Source organism: Ahaetulla prasina, chromosome 1 (genome assembly GCF_028640845.1).
Source record: "Ahaetulla prasina isolate Xishuangbanna chromosome 1, ASM2864084v1, whole genome shotgun sequence".
NCBI lineage: Eukaryota > Metazoa > Chordata > Lepidosauria > Squamata > Colubridae > Ahaetulla > Ahaetulla prasina.
In genome coordinates, this window is record NC_080539.1 from 87,390,612 (window position 1) to 87,396,611 (window position 6,000).

General features: G+C 39.3%; 1 long non-coding RNA gene across 1 annotated transcript in view; it reads right to left on the reverse strand.

Annotated features, from left to right (window-relative positions):
• LOC131188509 (uncharacterized) overlaps positions 1-4,550 on the reverse strand; it is a 79,157-nt gene extending 74,607 nt beyond the window's left edge. Inside the window, exon 1 of the long non-coding RNA XR_009152791.1 lies at positions 4,475-4,550. This is a non-coding gene — a long non-coding RNA (uncharacterized LOC131188509). The remainder of the gene's footprint in view (positions 1-4,474) is intronic.
• Positions 4,551-6,000: the final 1,450 nt, after the last annotated feature.

Sequence of the window (6,000 nt, forward strand, 5' to 3'; positions counted from 1 at the left end):
ATATTCACAGATGGGTCAAGGAATCTATTCATGGAATCAAATGTCAATTTAAGCACTTCTTTGGTTTGTGCAAGAATCCAAAATAAAAATCCAAAGAATCTTAAGTACAAATATATATTTTTTCTGAAAATGACTTCTTTCTTATCGGATAAGGAAACTCCGCTTGCAGATAGCCCCCAAAGGAGTGTAACGTTCTCACGATTTGGTTATGACTGTTGCATGACTGTCCATGGTGGCTCTATTACTCTTGATGCATAGAGTTTTCATAGTTCAATAATCTATGCTTTTAAAAATGACTAAGAAGAAATGCAAACATTTTTTAAAAAAATAATAATATACCTTTTCAGAATATTTATTTAGATATTAAAAAAATAACTTGTTCAGGAAATCATTGCTGATATAACTAATAAATGATTGCTAGGTCTGAATAAGTTTATTATAGGGATTTTCAAAGTTCTTGTGTCAAGTTTTCAGTCAAAATTATTTCCCATAATTAATTCTGGTTCAATGAAAGACACATTTTCCTTTTCCAAAGTTTTCTTGGAACAAACTTGACAGCTAAAAGCAGGTAATACCAAGACTATAGGGGAGCCTAGGAAGTTGAAGAAATGTCATGAAGAAGTCAAGGATGAAAGAAGTTAAGGTCCATAGAAAACAAGAACCATTTTTTATTCTATTTATTTTATTCTATTCTATTCTATTCTATTTCAGTAAACAGATTAACAGAGTTGGAAGAGACCTTGCAGGTCATCTAGTCCAATCCCCTGTCTAAGCAGGAGACTCTACATCTGCCTCTACCCAGGATCGAACTCACAACCTCCTGATTGTGAGGCAAGAGCTCCACCTCTAGGCCACCAGGTCTTGTCAATTTCTGTACATGGTCAGGAAAATAATATAGATATGTCTGTGACATCATCATGAGTCAAGATTTGTTGAAAATGCACTTGTTCAAGGTGCACAAAGAGATGGAGTACTCCATAAACATGGATCTCAAGGAATTATATTTGAGCTTTTTCATTATTGCACAGAACTGGATGTTTACTAGGGAATGTGCAGAAGCTGAAATTTAGACTGTCTCCTTAATAATCAAAATATGCTAGGGAACCTCCATTTCTCCTTTTGTCCATGCAAATTGTATATGCTTCACTTGTGAACTTGGAATAGATGGAGCTTGTGATATGATAGGTGGGGAAGACAAAGAGCACATATTATTGAGATAGATCGATGCTGACCTTTGACTCAATGCCAGAAATCTACTAAGGTCCAGAAATTAAAATAAATGATTAATATGACATTCATCCATCATAAAGCATTATCTGTCCATCAATATCATATTCACTCAAATTCTTTACGACAGCTCGATAATAAAGCATGCACTATCCATGTGCAAAGACCTCTAGATGTCAAAGAATTTTAACTCTAAATGTAGATTTAATCCAGTGAAAGGAGAAGTGGCGTAGTAGTTAATGAGCCATACTATGGAGCCATACTATGGCTAGTATGGCCATACTAGCCATACTGTGTTCAAATCTATTCTTAACTAAGGAAAGTAACTGAATGAGTTTAGACCAGAGGTCTTCAAACTTGGCAGCTTCAAGACTTGTGGACTTCATAGCTTCATAGCATAGCTGCAGAGAGTGACAGTGAGAGAATGCATATGTGCATGCTCTTCTCTTCCCGGTCTGTAACCTGTGTGTGTGTGTGTGTGTGTGTGTGTGTGTGTGTGTGTGTGTGCGCGCACGCATGCATGTCTTTGTCTTTCTCTGAATTCTGTTAAGCCTCTTTGGCTTAGGAAAGAATAAATATGCTTTAAATAAATAGATGCGGTTCAGTGGAAAACATGTGCCAATCTGCTCCTTATACTTTGGTTTTAGTCTCACAAGTTAGCTTCCTGATCGATCCTGGGGGGGTGGGGAAATGGCAAAATGATCTGGACTACAGTTCCCATAATATCATACCCCTGTGGGAGCTGCAGACTCCAACATACGGCAAGGACCAGACTGCATATACAGTCGCTTATTGGCACCACTTTTTTAAACCCCAAGTTGATTCAGATAAATGTTATTTGGATAGAGAATTTCCTTCCTTCTTGCAAGCAGGGAAGGATTTGCTTTTAAGACTATTAACATAAAACTGCTATTATAAAAAAAAAAAAGACAACCCTTATTTAGTTTTCAAATTGATTTCTAAAAACTTCCATATGCTATTCTGATGGAAAACACTCACACATCCCTTGTATGCACTTTTCTAGCACAAGAAGTAAAGAAGTCTGAAGGGATTATACACGCAGATCCTGCAACCTCGGGATAACAAATAACTTCTAAATTGGCTAGAACTTGAGTCTTTGGAGCTGCCAATTTCCTGCCAAATCAATTAAGAGACTGTAACTATAAAAAATCAAATGTGTACAACATCAAATGAACGTGAAGGAATTGGCTAAGGAGGAAAACAGCTTTCATTATTTACAACTTTGCTTCACATGTTTTATAGTCACAGATGGTTTACCATTCATAATACGCAGAACCACCATCATATTCTGGAATAAGCAACGTATTGATGAAGGATCTTGGAGTCTGCTTCATATAGATGAATTTCAGAACAGATTGCAAGCACCCTTGCAGCCTATATTGAGTCTGAAATGAATTCAAACTAGATACAGCTACCAATTGCTATTGGTCTTCATATCCATATATTACCTCCAGAACTAGAACCAGAGGCAATATATCTCTCTATGTGAATCACTGGGAACATGAATCCTAACCCATGGGCTTTCATAAGTATCTGCCTGGCCACAATGGGGATAAAGAATGCTATATAAGATTGGCTTTGTCCTAAAGTATTATGTTCTTAGTCCAGATCTTAGTCCTGGACCAGGGGTCAGCAACCTATAGCTCTAGAGCCACATGTGGCTCTTTCAACCCTCTGCTGCAGCTCCCTGTCACCCAAAATATGCATCACAACCACCAATGTGCAACAACTAGCACATGATTTATTGAGCTTTTCAACCCCTGGTAGGCCAACTATGGATAAATCCAAGAAAAGAAAAGTTTCAGAAGAAAACAGAATATTCAATTCAATTACATATGCTAGTTTTGTGGCTGCTGGAGAAAGGCAAGGGAAGGGTTTTATGGTCCCAGTGTTTTCTTTTCTGTGAGAAACGGGTCTTTAAGTGTTTAAGGTTGCAGACCCCTGTCCTGGACAATATAAGACTTCCTAAGCTAATATTTATTATAGCATTTATTGTTGCCAACCTATAGCAGGTTACTGAAGTCTGCAGGGTGGAAGACTGAGGGCCCCAAAAACCTCTCTCTCCCAAAAGCTATGTGGAACAGATCTTCATATCCTAGTTTCATTTCCTTCTTTGTGATAATAATTTGCTGATTCCTGCAAACTAAATACAGTTTGTGAGGCTATCATGCCTCATGCTGATCCTCTGGCAACTATAGGGTAAAAATGATTTACCTTTTAAAAATAATGTCACTTTCCTGACCATGTAGAGCACAGAGACATGGTAGCTAGAAAATCTAGCCACTGAATTTAATTCCAATCCTTATTCTAATAATGTATTTTTGCTAACAAAAAGCCAACAACCTCATTCAGAGATTGCCCAACCAACTTTTTAGAATGAATCTACAGCCTACATCATGAGAACATAGTAATATATCAAATTTTTCCAAAAAATATCTCCAATCTTCATGCCTATTCAATACGGTAGACTGTGTTTCAGGAAAATGAAAGCATTAAAAAATAATAATTAATAACTTCCTAAATAACATGAAACATAAAAAACTGAATGGACACTCAGTTGTCCAGAATGGTATAGGACCGTGATGGAGAACATATGGCACGCGTGCCGGAAGTGGCATGCAGAGCATCTCTCCAGGCACCTGAGCTGTCGCCCATTGTTCCGGCATGCCAGCCAGCCAGCTAGTCTTCACAAGTGCAGGAAACTGGAAGAGCAGCCGCCCTGTGTGCATGCACGTGCCAGGAAGATGATCTTCCAGTTTCCAGCATGCGCATGTGCTGGTCTTCACGCACACATGCATGCCAGAAACCGGAAGACTATGTTGGCCAGTGCACATGCATGTGCCGGAAACCGGAATATCATCTTCCCAGCACATGCATTCACATCAGGCAGCTTCTTTTCTGGTTTCCGGCACATGTGCAGGCACATGCTCCCATTTCGGCACTCAGTGCAAAAAGGTTCGCCAACACTGGTATAGAGTCTTCTACCTGAGCAGAGGGTTGGATTAGAAGACCTCCAAAATTCCTTCCAACCCTATTAATCTACATGAGGGAGGGAGGGAGGAAGCTTATTTAAGGATCTCTTAAAGACCAAAAGCTTTAGTTTTCTTTGTTTTAAAAAAGCAATTGATGAGGAGCAAACCAGTATGGTTCTATCAGGAGAAAATGGATATGCACACAGAGAATTTAGATCTACTATCAAAAGCTTTTTTTTTAAAGGAATTCTTACCTCTCAGCTGACTTGGAAGGATTGGAACACTCTTGTTTATAAATCAGGGAGAGGAGCAAAAAACCATCCAGAAAATTGGACAGAATATTAACACTGTAAATACACAGATACATGCTAGATCATTCAGAGCAGAGCCCCCTGGCTATAAATCAAGAGGAATGCCATGAAAACCAATTTGCTTTCTCCTCAGAAGCAGAAAATCCCAGAGCACCGAGTATGAGCAGCAGTGACTTGCAATCTATAACATATACCCAGTCCAAATACGTACAGGAATTGTGTTTGCTTCTTAATTCTTCATGAAGAAGAGTTTACTGATATACATACTTTAGTGTGGAAGAGATTTTATAATCTCTTTTATAATCTTAAAAAAAAACACCTGGCAGCACAAATCTAGTTGGTCCAAGGAAATTAAATATACTAGTTAATTATGCTTTCTTTTTCCATTCGTGATCCCTAAAGCCTATCTACCTCACCTCAAATCCTGATGTGCTGCCTCATTTTGGTGGGGGAAGTTTCTCCTGAGAAAGATAAGCAAGGGATGCTGAGAGTGTTATATCAACAATGTATAATCCCAAAGGTCACCCAAAGCTTGAACATCTCCCAAGTTGCCCAATCAAAGCCAGCAGGTGTCTCTATTGGGCAACAGTGATATAGGAAGATGACTTAAGATCACTTAATCGCAAAGGCATCATTTCATACTGTGTGGGAGAAGACAATGGTAAACCTCTTCTGTATTTTACCCTTAAAACCACATGGGTAGAAAGTATAAAATGGTGGACAGTATTGTGTCAGGTGAGCGAACCCCTCAGATCAGGGGTGAAATGCAGCAGGTTCTGACAGGTTCTGGAGAACCGGTAGCAGAAATTTTGAGTAGTTCGGAGAATCAGCAAATACCACCCCAGAGTGGGGTGGGAATGGAGATTTTGCAATATTCCTCCCCTGCCATGCCCACCATACCACACCACGCCCACCAAGCCACACCACACCCACCAAGCCATGCCTACAGAACTGCTTGAGCAGCTGCTATTAGTTTCCCACTCAGCTGTTGCATTTGTTTGGAGTTGACTTTTTTTTTTAAAGGGGAATGGCTGTTTTAGGTTTTCTGCATTGTTTTAGTGGTTCCTGGCATTGTCCTTTTGGGGTGTACTTCCCTCACTCTTTTTGAAAGCCTCTAGTGATGGAGCACCCACAACTTCTGAAGGCAAGCTATTCCATTGGTTGATTGGCCTCACCCTTAGGAAATTTCTCCTTAGTCCTATGTTGTTTCTTTCTTTGGTTAGTTTCCATCCATTGTTTCTTGTTGTGACTTTTGGTGCTATGAAAAATCGATTGACTCCCTCATTTTTGTAGGAGTTTCTCAAATTTCCTGGCAGAACAATTAATCAGTGGAACAACTTGCCTCCATAAAACTTGCTCCAACACTGGAAGTTTTTAAGGAGAAATTGGATAATCATTTGTCTGAAGTGGTGTAGGGTTTCCTGCATAAGTAGGGGATTGGACTAGAAGTCCTCCAGGGTCCTTTCCAA